General features: G+C 51.3%; 1 protein-coding gene across 1 annotated transcript in view; it reads right to left on the bottom strand.

The window, feature by feature from the left end:
* Positions 1-14,234, bottom strand: part of DSCAML1 (DS cell adhesion molecule like 1) — a 364,704-nt gene that overhangs the window by 196,729 nt on the left and 153,741 nt on the right. The window lies entirely within an intron of this gene.

The following is a 14,234-nucleotide window of genomic DNA, read 5'->3' as shown; positions in this document are numbered from 1 at the left end:
ATAAGGATAAAGAGCAACGTGTTTAAAGCTGGGGGAATGGGGACTTCCCTGGTGATCCAGTGGCTAAGACTCTGCGCTCCCAATGCAGGGACCTCCAAGTTCGATCCCTGGTCAGGGAGCTGACCAGGAACCGACCTAAGACTCAGATACGACAGGATCCCAAGTCCATGGTTTCTGCCTTTTAGGAGCTTATGATCCAGTGGGGTTGAGAGTGGGGCTTACAAACCAGAAACAGCTCAAGGGCTGTTTCTTGATGGCAAGGGCTGAGTGAGAGGTGGAAATGAACACAGATGGTAAAATCTCAGTAATTGTTAAAACTGGGTGATGAGCATAAGGGCATTCATTGGCTAACCTCTATACTTCTGTGTATATTTGAAAAATTTTTCATAATTACAATACCCCAAAGAGGCAAAAATAATACATGCAAAAAGGTGATGATGCCAAAAGCATCGAGGACTTTGTCCTGGCATATGCGTGATGCTTGCGTGCTCGTGGTCAACTCTCTGAGACGCAACGGACGGGAGCCCACCAGGCTCCTCTGTCCCTGGGATTTTCCAGGCAAGAATACTGGAGTGAGTTGCCATTTCCTCCTCCAGGGGATCTTCCCCACCCAGGGGATCTTCCCCACCCAGGGACCAAACCTGCGTCTCCTGTATCTCCTGCCTTGGCAGGCAGATTCTTTACAACTGAACCACCTGGGAAGCCCGGCACACGCAAAGTGCTCACTAAATCATTTTCCATTTTGCATTTCTCCTTTTCCATGCTCCCCAGAGACCGAGCTTCCTTCCCTTAGTAGAAAGCCCACCTTTGACAGCCCCCAGTAGCAGAAAACAAACGAGAAGCAGCTGAGCTCTGTTAAGTACAGAAATCCCGCCTCAGTTGTCACATGACTGAAGCCAGGTGACTCCTCCAGGGCTCCAAGCTACTGGCTGCCATTCACTAGGCACTTTATTTACAAGCTAGCCCCTGTGCTAAGCTCTGAAACTGCATCCTCTCTTTAATCCGCCCAGTCCCCCGTGGGTGAACAGTATAACTATCTCCATCTGTCCAGCTCTGAGCTCTCTTTCTCCTTTGGTCTTCCCTGAGCTCTGGAACTGTCTGCGAGAATCTGCATTTTTATACAAATCGGTGCACAAGCCTTGCCCCCACTGGCCACAGTCCCTGGGTACAATCTGGGGGACAAACTCAAGAGCAACCTGGCCTCCAAGCCAAGGTGTCTGGTGGGACCCCAGGTTCACAAGGTCACTCGGCGGCTGCTGGGAAAGCAGGAGCACCACGGTCCCAGGTGGTGGTCTGGAAAGGAGTGACCCTGAGCCACGGAGGGCTGTGAGCCTACGGATGGGAAGGAGTACCTGGGGGCCACGGCCGTGGTGGTCCAGAACTGGTTCTGCGGGCCCTGCTTCCTCTGTGGGCCAAGGGGTCATCATGATCCCAGGTCTTGCTGCTGCTAGGATGAGGCCATCAGAGTGGAGGGGCCACGAAATACCCATCCTGCCGGTGGCAATGCCTCTCCCGTTCTCGGATTCCGTCTTCCTCCTTCCACCTCCAGCTGTCTAGAACGCTCTTCCCGGCCCTGGCTGCCAGAGCCACTCCGTGTTCTGGCAGCTTAGGAAGTGTAGCCTCCTCCAGGGTGCCCTTGAGGAGCAATGGGAGGACAAGGCAGGGCGGCTCTCCCAGCCTTGCTCTCCAGAAACACAAAACTCCTCCGATTTGCCCGTGCTAAACTCTCCACTCAACCCTTAACCCTCAACCTGCAGGGATTTCAGACTTCACTTGTGGTGGGCTTGTTGCCTACTTCTGAGTCCAAATGTACCCACCCTGTGTGCTCTTTATATCTGCTCGTTTCCACATAGCTCCCTTTGAAGATTCTCTGGGGGCTAGTTTAAGATTGAGAGAGAAAGGGTGACTTCATACGGAAGCTTGTAAACTTAGGGGTCATCTAGCCCCTAGAGGTGGGACAAGCTGAAAATACGGTTTCTGAAAGGGCTGAGCTTATTTCGTGGATGTCAGATGATGATGGATAATTGGAGAAGACCAAGTATCTGATCTTGTGTATGTGATTGTGAGTTTGTGCGCGTCTTGGGTGGGGGAGTACATCCCATCATCCCCAATAAATATTCCCACGTCTTTAGCTTGGTCCATGTTCCTACTCTTTGAGGCTAGTATGGGGAGGAAAATTCAAGGCTGATCCTTTAAAGACTTCTGCAAGTTTCCCTTTTAATTGTCCAGAGGGTGAGGATTCTTCTCTGTAGCCTTTCACTCATCCAAAAAAAGTTGCTGAATCACCTGCCTAGTTTATAGTGAGTTGGGCGGCCCAGCCTAAGCCTCTGGACTGACTCAGATGCTCACTGTCTGATGGCGTCCCCACTCCATAGAAACAAATGCTTGGGTGGCCATCCATACACCTGCCAACACCAACAATCATCACCCTGCAGTAGGCTCAGAGACCCCGAAGACCTCGGTTCCTGTGATCCTCCCCTTGTCCTGTGGCGTAATATGGACAACTGTATTTTGCATTCCACAGGTGAGGAAAATGGTTTGAAAACTAGCAAGGCTAATCTACAGGCAGAAGGTGGGCAGAGGACAGAGTGAAATGTTATGTACAAACCTGTGTAGATGGGCAGTGTGGACAGTTGGGCTATGATACTAATGTTGGGGTAGAGCTTTTGAACCATGGTGCTGGAGAAGACTCTTGAGAGTCCCTTGCAAGGAGATCAAACCAGTCAATCCTAAAGAAATCAACCCTGTATATTCACTGGAAGGACTGATGCTGAGGCTGAAGCTCTAATACTTTGGTCACCTGATGTGAAGAACCAGCTCATTGGAAAAGACCTTGATGCTGGGAAAGGTGGAGGGGAGGAGGAGTAGGGGACGACAGAGAATGAGATGGTTGGACAGCATCACTGACTCAGTGGACATAAACTTGAGCATACTCCAGGAGATAGGGAGGACAGGAAAGCCTGGCATGCTGCCGTCCATGGGAGCACAAAGAGTTGGACATGACTTACCAACTGAACAACAGAGAGGCTGATTGGATACCTGCCTGGTTTTCCCAGTTCCTACCCAAAGAATTTTCCTTTCCTCTGGGTCACAGCTCTTCAAGGAAGTCTGCAAAGACAGACCCAGTTGGGGGCCCATGGTCATATCCTAGGCTCAGGTCACACAGTCCTTCTGACCCCTCACCTTGCATGCTTCTTCTCTTCTAAGAGAAATATATTTGGCAGTCATATCTCCCACATCTTGCAAGTTTCCCATACAAGATGCAAAGCCTCCTCTTGGGAAAAAAGGAGGTGATTTTAGAATCCCAAAATACCAGGCATCATCCTTTATTTTTTTTTAATTAATTAATTAATTTTTGCCTGCCCTAGGTCTTTGTTGCCGTGTGAGGGCTTTCTCTGGTTGTGGCGAGCAGGGGCGACTCTAATTGCGGCACGTGGGCTTCTCACTGTGGTGCCTTCTCTTGTTGCAGCTCGAGGACTCCCGGAGTTGCGGTGCGTGGGCCTGGTTGCCCCGTGCAAGTGGATCGAACCTGTGTCCCCTGCACTGGCATATGGATTCTTAACGACTGAATCACCAGGGAGCCCCTGACCTGCACTTTAAAGTCCTGTGTGGAGATGAGTTTTCCAGGGCCTGCCTGGTTCCCCAGGTGCTGCTCACTTATCCTGGGCACGGAGGTGAGCACGGATAAGCGTAGACTATGGCTCCCAGGAGTTTCCAGCTCCAGCCAGGGCTCCAAAGATGCTTATCCTTCACTGCACATTCACGCGTACGTGGCTCACACCCAAAAAACTCCCTCCAGACCGCTTTCCTTCCTTAAATTGAGCCCATTTAGAAAGTTTTCTTTCCTCTCCCCACTGAAGACATCCATCACCTTCCCCAGCAGAGGCGAGACGGCCACGACTCCTTCCCCGGGTTTATTAAATCCGTTCAAGAGCCTATTTGTAGCTGTCACAGGGAAGCCGAGGGGGAGGCTGGGAGCGCTCTCAGCCGTGCAGCCGGCATCACAACCTCTGGGTCGGGGATCACCCTACATATGTTTCTCCATAACAGGCAGAGCTAAAGGGGCACCGCAAGGTCTAATGCGCTTGACACTGGGGATTATGGCTGGGGGGAGGGGGTTAAGGAAACTCAGCTAGGGCTGGCCGGTCAAGGATGGAGCCCACCCAGCAGGTCACCCACCTCCTACGTACTGGACCCCACCTCAAACGGCAGAGTGAAGAGCAAATACACTGCCTCCCTGTCCCAAACCCCAAGCAGCCACTTTGGTGTCACAGATGGGAGTTGGGAGCGCTAGGTGTGGGGACCATCATGCCCCCGTGCGGGCTGTCTTGGCTTAGACAGGGACATGGTTTGAGAGATCCTGCCACTTGGTGGTTCACCTTGGAGCATGGAAGCACTTTTCACAGAAGTCTGCAGGGCTCATCTGGCCCAAGGAAGGAGTTTAGGAGACAGTGGCCACAGCCCCAAAGGACCTCAAAGGACCCAGATGCCCTAGAAACTCTGTCCCCGACTTGATGACTGGGGACAATGAGTGACAGAGACAGGAGGGGTTTGCTTGGGGTCCCCCACCTACCCACCCAATAGGACCCACCCTTCCACCTACTGGGACCCAGGGTCCCTTCTGTGCCCCTTTATTGGAGGACAAGGACAACTGAGGCTAATCTCCTCCTCCCCACCATGTGATTTAAAGGGGGTGGGAAGAGAAATTCCTGGGAGGATTGGGACTGAGATTAGGAGAGTCAAGCTTCTTGAGTAATTTCTTTTTGCTTATGAACTATCTCTAATGTACAGAAGAGCATCAAGAATTATATAACCCATATCTGTGTGCCCACTACCCAGTATTAACAAATCCTAATAACTTGAGCGATTTCTATTTTCAAATATGGTATTAGCTGCTATATGGTTAGCTGAATTTTTATAGCTCTATTCAAATGTAAAATAATTGTATTCTTTTTAATAAAGGCATTTCATTAAGTACATAACCAGGATTTAATTTTTAGACCCTGGAAGATTTCATTTAAAAAGTCAAAATGAGGGGTGGGGAAAGCTCCCTGTGAGACCAGGGTCCTGATTTTTTTTGCTATTGTTGTTGGAAAGACAGTCTCTGAGGCTGTGGTCCGGCATGACTGAAAGGGAAGGAAGTTGTAACAGATTCCCCAGACTCTGGAGAGGTGGAACCCGAGAGAAATGCTTTCTTTTGAGCTTTCAAGGTGGACCCCCACCCATCAGCATGACTGATGACCAAGGAGGAGTTTGAGAGAAAGGGAGATGGGGTAGAAAGTCCAGTCTTGGGGGAGCTCCGCCAGGTTCCCTGTCCTGCCCAGACTCCCTCCTCTTCCCTTACTGTCCCGCATTACATGCCTCTGCACCCCCTCTCGCAGGCTGTGCTCCTGGCTGTGTGCATGCACGCAAAGTCGCTTCAGTCTCATCCGACTCTGTGCGACCCTATGGGCCATAACCCGCAGGCTCCCCTGTCCATGGGATTCTCCAGGCAAGAACACTAGAGCAGGTTGCTGTGCCCACCTCCGGGGATCTTCCCAACCCAGGGATCAAACCTGTGTCTCTTACATCTCCTGCATTGGCAGGCGGGCTCTAATTTCACCACTAGCCCCACCTGGGAGGCCTGTGCTCCTGGCTACTGCCAGTTGCTTCTTACCTTACAGGCCTTATTTAGCATCTAATCTGTGCACCTGTCAAGGTGCCCACACATCATTAACTGCAGGTGCTGGGGACGCTCATACTGGTTCAGAGAGTCTATTTTGTGCCTCTCTTCCCAACTCCTCATTCAGTGATATCATATTGGTAGCTTGCAACTGGCCACCATAAGGGTATCTAACTTGTGAAAACCAAGCTGGAAACACTACACATTGGGGCTTCTCCTCTCCCTGAGAGTTGGTTGTTCACCATTTGCCAGTACACCAGTGGTATTAACTGGTCCAAGAATACTTGCATTCAAAGGTTTCTCCTGGAGAAGAAAAACGTCCCATAGCCAAAGGAATGAATCACAAATGGTCGAATTTCAGATATGAGAGAAGCATTTTACCTCAGCAAAGCATCCACAGCTTAGCATTTTGTGGCTAGACAGGTCCCTAGAAGTTATCTTGTCCAAGCCTCTCATGCTAGGAAACAAAATGAAATCCAGAGAGGCGATGTGACTTGCCCAAGGTCACAAAGCTCACTAATGTCACAGATGGTCTTACAATGCGCAGCATCCTTTCCGAATACATTTTACACCACATCCGATGCCTTGTCCCTAGCCTGCTCTGCTGCTGGAGCTAAGGATGAAGTTCCCTGAGGGAGAGCCCAAGAGGCATCAGCAAAGCCACGGAGACAGGAATGACGGGGCACTGAGTGCTTCCTGTCCCTTTGGCCTCTCTCTGCTTTCCCGGGAAAGGGCCAGTAGGCACTCACCAAACTCCCGAATGGACTGAGGCTAACAAGGCAGGTGGGCAGTGTCGAGAAGGGGTCCACTCCCCAGACCGAGGTGTGAGCCAAGAGGCAGAGGGACATGAGGAAGACGGGAGCAAGCAAACCGGTGCCTCCCCAGGTTTTCATGTCATTAGGGTGTGAGCATGGCACCCAAGACTAAGAAAGAGGCAGATGCTTAGATAAAAACAGAGAGAAGGGGAGAAAGAAAGGGAATGGGGAGAGAAGGGGGATAGGGAGGACAATTGAAGAAAGTGGGGGGAGATGGGGAGAGGAGAGCCCTCTGGCTGGTACTGGGTTGGCCACAAAGTTCACTCAGGTTTTTCTATAAGACGATGATGTTACGGGAAAAACCTGAATGAACTTTGTGGCCAACCCCATAGAAAGCAAAGACAAGGCAGGGTCCTGAGAGAGCAAAGCAGAGCTGAGAAGGTGGAGGAGGATGGAGCGGGAGCGGCTGAGGGAGTCCCAGAGAGAAACAGGGAGTAAGGGGAGGCTTGCACCCAAGATCCTTTCTTGACCTGCCCTCTCCTTGGATGCCCTCCCCTCCCTCATGGTAGCACGGGTGGCCCTGTGCCCTAGCGGCCTGCCTGTTGGTGCTTCCAGTCCAGCGGTCCACACACAAGATCAGAGAGGTACCCTGACAGTTGCCAGGGCCCAGAAGCATCCCAGAAGGCCACGCCACCCAGCCCTGCATGGGGGTGCTGCCCAGCCCTCACCCCATCCCCAGCCCTCTGCACCCCTCTCCCGCCAGCACCATCTGTGCCCAGCTTCATACCCTTGCCCTCTGCAGCAGGAGCCGCAGTGACCTGGAAAACTGGAGGGCTGGTTTTTCTGCCCAGCTGTGTGTCCCTGGGGTGAATTAGTTCCACACTGGAAACCGAGGGGAAGGATGGGGCGGGGTGTGAGGGGGTGCTCCTGGGCTCCCCCGAGGGGCAGGCTCAAGGCTGAGTTGGCAGCCACGGCCCAAGCCCCAGAGCCCTTCCTGAATAGGACAGTGCCCAGAGTGGAACAGACCTCCCTGTGGCTCACCTCAGCTGGCCTCCTGTCACTCAGAAGCTGAGCTCAATTCCTTGCATGTCAGAAGAAATCAAATGTGAGCAAGGAAGAGAAGAAAGGACGATGGGGGAGCAAAGGACATGGGGGACAATTAGGGGAGTGAGGGAGGCGGGCTTTGGAGTCAGCAGACACTGGTTGTGTGTCCTTATCTCTGGTCACAGCGTGACCCAGGTGTGACTCACTTCTCTGCAGGATGGGGACAATGGTGACCCCCGGCTGGGGGTTGCGTGGAGTGAGAGAGAGAAATGGCACACACACAGGCCTGGGGCAGACTCACTCCCAGGAGCTGCTCAATAAAAAGGTCTCGCCCCTGCTCTCTGGCTCCTTCCAGGCTCGGACAATCCCGGGTGGCCCCAGCTCCAGGAAGCCTCCTCCAGAGACGGGTAAAACCTCTGCAAAGTCAAAGGTCTGGTGGTTCCCGGGAAGGTGAGCTGCCAGGGAGAGCAAACCAACCACGGTGGGGAATGTGAGAGTCCTCAGGCTCAGACTTGAGCTGGCAGCAGAACAAGGAACAGCAGCAAACTCTTCAGCATTTTCTCGGGCCGGGAACTGTGATCGTGCTTTACTTGTATCAACTCAGCTGAACACCCAAAGGAGAAGTCTTTCCCTTAAAGTCCATCTCTCGCCCCAGACAGGCCCCCCAGCTCCACCTGTCACATTTCCAGACACAAAAGGTTCACACCATCACATCTTTGACCCACCGTCACCTTCGGTCTCTGGGCCTGGCTCCCCGGCCCACTGCAGCCCCCACCCCCCACCCAGAGGTCAGACTTGGGTTCCCTCCTCACTGATCTCCCTGCTCACAACTGGCTCCCCTTGAACTAAGCGCTCACAGCATCGTGAGCATAATTGTTTCAAACATACCACTGGCTAAAAAAAACCTTCCCAATGCCTCCTGATTAAGGGATGAGTTCCCCGGTCCCAAGTTTGCCCCAATCTACTTTTCTGGACCTATCTCCTAGTTCTTACACTCTCACCCTGCCCCAAAGTCCCAGGGAATTCTCACCTTGAGACTTTTGTCCCCTCTATGTCCCCTGAGCCTACAAAGTCCTTCCTCCTTCCTCTCTCTGAAATACAGCCCTTCCAAGCTCTGTCCCTTGGGAAACCTTTTAGATCAGTGGTCCCCAACCTTTTTGGCACCAGGGACCAGTTTCATGGAAGACAATTTTTCTGCGGATGGGGGGATGGTTTCAGTTTTGCCTGCCACTGCTTACCTCCTGCTGTGCCACCTGGTTCCTAACAGGCCATGGACCGCTACTGGTTTGTGGCGCTGGGGGGAGGTGGGGACCCCTGTTTTAGATGGTCTCTTGCCAGAGTCACTTGCTTGGCTCATCCTGTCCTTCTTTTGGCTGGCAGGACATCCTGGAAATGGTGCTGATGAGAGGTTTGTGCCTCTAACCAGCCAAGGTAATAAATCCTCTGTGTGTCTCAGTTTCCTGATTTGAGAAATCAGGGAATAGATGACATCAGGGGTCCTTGGAGATAGCCCTCTCTGGCATCATCTGGAAAATTCCAGAAAGCCCAGATTTCCAGGCCCCACCCTGGGCCTTCAGAGTCTGGATCTGTAGGGTGGGACCCAGGAATCTGAGAACAATTCCCAGGTGATTCTGAGTCACAGCCAGTCTGGGGAGTCCCTGAACTAGAGAACCTGTAAATGTGGATTGGTTTAGTACAGATAGCTCTTGCAGATTTCACATGCAAGAGTACGGGACCAGTGTCTTTACTGCAGGCTCCCAAGGCCTAGTTGTGGAATTCAGATGCTCAATAAATGTTAGTTGAACAAATGAGTAATGCCCTGAAGAGAAGCGACTATAACTCTTTATAAACCCTCCCCTCCAGTTTCTTTAGGATAATTAGGTAGAAAGCCAGAAAGGATCATACGGAATCTCATGCAAAGGGGCTGCTGGGCCTCTGAGAGCCGGAACACACACCTAAAGGAAGGCCATGGCGCTGAAACGGGCATCAGAGGCTGTCCTCAGAGCCGGTCTGAATCACCCTGTGTAAAGTGTGTGTGTGTGTGTGTGTGGTGTGGTATATGTGTGTCTGTGTGTGTGTGGTGTGTGTGGTATATGTGTGTATGTGGGGGGTTGTGGGGGTGGGTGGTGGGGATGAGGCTTCGGGTTCCAGGTGGATGGCCTGCTAGGATTATCAGGATTAGGGGGACTGGCAGAGGGCTGCTCAGGTAAGGCAGCTAATTGCCCAGCTTCCCACTGTGGCTATAGTCAGGGGCTGGAGCCCCAAGGGAACCTACAGTGTGGGCTCGCAGTGGCTTCTCTACATCAGCCCAGATCGGCCCCAAGAAAGTCCAGGGAGTGAGGAGTCCCCAGGGGCCTCCAGGGCATGAGCAAGAATGTCTCCAGTGGGTGGGTGAGGGTGAGGGACCCTGGAGGTCAACCCCATGACTGTGGGCAAATAGAAACAGCCTAGTGGATCACATCCCAGAATTCCAGGGTGCGGGTGAAGGCCACATTCAGATCAAAGCCTCAGTCCAAAGCGCTTTGCTATCACAGCCTGTCCCAGCTGCCACTGTCCACAGCTGCAGGCCTAGTGTCCCACGGCTCTGGTCTCAGCCCGGGGAGGGGACCAGGAAGAGAAACGGATGATGTGACCCTGGCAGAGGCTGCAGCAGCAGCACGTCTGTCCCGTGGCCCCCATTTGCCCAGCTCCAAAGCTCATGGATTCTTTGCTCAGCCGTCTGAGTCCTGCATTGCACTTGAGCAAAGTAAGAAGTATTGGACCCTTAAAATGTTGTCCCTCAGAGTTTCAAAGTACTTTCTTGACATGCTCTGGTTTTAGAGTCACAGCATCCCTTCAAGGCTGATGTTCTCATTCCCTCACGTGGCCCAGAGAGTCATCAGGGACGCCAGCGTCTACACCATGTCCCAGCGTGGTTATCACCACCTCTTATCGCCCAGGGCAGCCCAGGCTTGCCCCTGTCTGTCTTCAGAGTAGTTCCTCTAAACCAGCAAGACCTGGGCTTCTGGCTCTGGTGCCTCCTTGAATCTCTTTCCTCACCAGAGCTCTCATATTATAAGGCTGAATGTGAACCCTTGGACCAAGGTGGACTCCAGCAGGGAAGCCCCCGACTTTGAAACAGATACTCAGTAGGGTGTTTTCGGGGAGACAGCATCGGTGGGATTAGTCTCAGGTGTGCTGCCTATTGAGGTCTTCCTCAGTTATCAGAGGTCACCTGGGCTGTGGAAATGTAACTAGAGACTGCCATGAGGTCACTCCTGGGCCACGGAAGGCAGCCGTGCTGATCCCCTTAGAAAAGGGCCAGGAGATGGGGCAGGAACACATGCCCGCTCCTCCAGAGTTGCTGCCCCACCGCTGCCATCCCCTCCCAGCTCCTCCCTCCCCACTGGTGACTGAGGGTGTGGGCGTGGGGCTCCTCTAATTCCACTGAGCTCCCGTTTATAGGAGAGATGCTCACACTCTCAGTAGCCATGGCTCTGGTCTCACCCAGGGTGGCTAGACGGGGTGGTGGAGAGATGGGGACCCACGCAAGTCTGAACCTACATGCTCAGCCTCAGAATACCATGAGACCCTTGCTTTTCCCTCCAGAAGCATCTGGATTAGCAGATGAAGGACTAGGACAGTCATAAAATACTGTCACGTTTATAACCTGTGTGCTGGGGAGGTGGCAGGAAGCAGGGTGTTCGCCTGTTCCCATTTCCCCAGCCCCACTGAAGGCGTGAACGGATTCAGGACATCTTTTCACAGCCACAGGAAGCTTGGGGCCATTTTTCTACCATGATGCTTCTCCTTCTTGCTCCATTTTTTTGATTCAGTACGAGTTTTCTTTTTCTCTCTCCAACACTAGCCTACACCCTGGTTCTTTAGAGTTCGGCGTCTAGCTTTGCTTAACTCTGGGGTAATAACGTGTGACCCTGGCATCTAAATGGTGATGGGAGAAGAAATGCATACAGGTGGAGCTGTTGCTTCCCTATGGCACCCCACCTCCGCCACTGCTTGGGACAATTAGCCAGCTCCCTGGCCTTGCTGGAAAGTTTTGAATTACCAGAACTAGAAGCAGAGTTTTCCCCATTCACTCAGGTCCCCTGCCAGGCCTCTCTGGGGACAAGTGGCCAGTTCGCACACAAAATCTACAATCCTGAAGACATCAGCTACACAGGAAACTACAGTCACCTTTCTTGTGATTTCTCCCCAGCCACTAAGTGAATCCAATATTCTGGCTTAGTACTTAAGTTGATCTCCATGGAGACCATCACCGTTCCCTGGTCAAGCCTGATAAGAGAATGCCTTCTGGAAGGCTGGACACAGAGCTCTCTAGAAGAGATTCCTACTCCCTCTCCCCCAGCTCACTCATCTATCACTTGGCCTAAATCGGCCTTGTCTCATTTCATCCTCACCTCCCCAAAGATTCCCTGGCTTGCTTGTAAGCCAGATAAAGATTTAAGAGAACATTGATATTGGCAAGATTTAGAGAAATTGCAGATGTGGAGAAATTGCAATCTTCATATTCTGCCGGTGGGATGTAAATACCAGCCACTTTGGGAAACAGTCTGGCAGTTCCTCAAATGGCTAAACATCAAGCTGCCATTGATCTAGCAATTCCGATCCTGGGTAGATACCCAAAAGAAACGAAAACATATGTCTACACAAACACCTATACAGGAATGTTTATAGCTACATTATTCATAACAGCCAAAAAGATGGAAACAGCCCAAATGTCCATTAACTGATGAATAAATAATATGTAGTATATCCACGTAAGGGAATATTATTCAACAATAAAAAGGAATGAAGTATTGACACATATTACTATGTGGATGAATCTTGAAAGCATTATACTAAGTGAAAGAAGCCAGTCACAAAAGGCCATATATTACAGGATTCCATTTACATGAAATTTCCAAAACAGGCAAACCCATAGAGATAGAAAATAGATTGCTTGCTGCTTAGGGCTTGGGGATATTGGGGGGCAGTTGGGGTGCTGTCTAAAGTGGCGTGGCTTTCTTTTCAAGGTGATGAAAATGTTCGCAAATTGTAGTCACAGCTGTACATATCTGTGAACATACTAAAAGCCGTGTATTGAATTCACTCATTGAATCACATATTTTCAATGGGTGAATTGTGAAGTATGTGTATCATATCTCAATAAAGCTGGTATAAAAAAAAATTAGAACATCCAACTGGAACCAGGAGGCATAGGCTGACATTCTGGATACTCCACCAGTTTGCTCTGTGACCCTGGGAAAGCCCTTGACTTCTCTGAGTCCCACTGGCCCATCCACAAGACAGGAGAGACTAATGCCTACCTCTGCGGAGCATCAGCAGGGATCAGGGGATGGCAGGTACCTGGCAAGTGGAACAGGAACAGAGGCATTATTTAAATGGGCAAGATTTACTGCCGAGCTGTCACTGCTCAAGGAAGCTGCTGTGTCCTTGAGTAACGAGCTCTGAGTCCTGCAGAACGTTAAGTTGCAGGGCACCTTAGAGAGCCATCAGGAACACAGCTAGGTCGGTCCTGTTCTTGGCCAAGTGTGCATGTCCCCCACCATCACCGTCCACAAATGTTTATCTGAAGCTTGGGTCAGGGGGGTACTGAGCCCAGGGGAGAAAGAAGAAGCGGCAGGAAGGAATGGCAATGCTTTTCTTAGGGTACTCTGGGGGGCCGCCTGGAAGAGTATTTCTTCCCATTTCAACCCCAGGATGTAAAATATAGAATTAGAAGCAACAAGCTCCCTGAAAGAGAAAACCCTCCTCCCACGTTTGCCTCCCAGCCCCAGTGCCAGGTGTCCAGATGTTGCGACAGCTGCCAGCACTCCCTCCCTCCAAACCCTAAGTGCACAGCCCAGGGCTGAGCTGTGACGTGAGCTTTCCTACCACCCCTGGACCCAGCTCCAGGCCTGAAGTCCCAGCTGCCATCTTGATATCCTGATACTGGGGTCTGTTTGCAGTGGGGATCCACTTCTGCTGGGGCCTGTGTATCAAAGGGATCTGAGTGTACCCTGCTTTAGAACAGCGGTACGTTCAATGTAGAGGCAGAAGACAGCTGGCTACTTCAGGGTTTGAATTCTGGGACAGCAGCATATAATAATGATAATGATCATACTAACAAAAAATAATAATAAATAGTTTCTATTTTATTATAGGCTTAGACTTCCAGGTATTACAATTCAGTACTTACAAGAAACCTACGAGGGTCATATTACCATCTTCATTTTATAGATGAGGAAAGTGAGGCTCAGAGAGGTTAAGAATCTTGCCCAAACTCACACAGCTAGCTAACAGTAAACACAGGATTTAAAACTAGGTCTGTTTGATGCAAAATTGGTAGAAAAGTCTAATCCATACCCTAGGCCCTTCAGGTCTTCTACCAGGAGCCCCCAGTGACAGAAAGCTCAGGGGTCCTGAAAGCCATTGCTCTCTGGAGGGCCATCTCAGCTCTGTCTCAGCCCCTGCACGAGTTGGGTCCAATCTCAAACCACATTTGTCAAGTGCCAAGAGGGGATTTTTGTTTAATGGATGCAGAGACTGGGGAGTGGAGGTATATTTTTCAGGGCTGAGCCTGGAAGGCAAACCTGGATTCAGCAGGAGCCTGGCCCGCCCCCCAGCCCTGTCCCTCAGTTCCCCGTGTCACACCTGCTGAGACTGCCTTGGCCTCTCCCAATCCGGTGTCCTGGGTTAACCCTTCTGAGCCTCAATTTTTCATCTCTAAAAGGGGAAGAAAAATAATACCTTACTGAGTGGACCTGAGCTCTGATCCAGGTGCTGGGTCAGAG

This window comes from Capra hircus, chromosome 15 (genome assembly GCF_001704415.2).
Source record: "Capra hircus breed San Clemente chromosome 15, ASM170441v1, whole genome shotgun sequence".
Taxonomy (NCBI): Eukaryota; Metazoa; Chordata; class Mammalia; order Artiodactyla; family Bovidae; genus Capra; species Capra hircus.
Note: the sequence above shows the minus strand (reverse complement) of the source record. Positions and strands in the feature narration are given on the sequence as shown.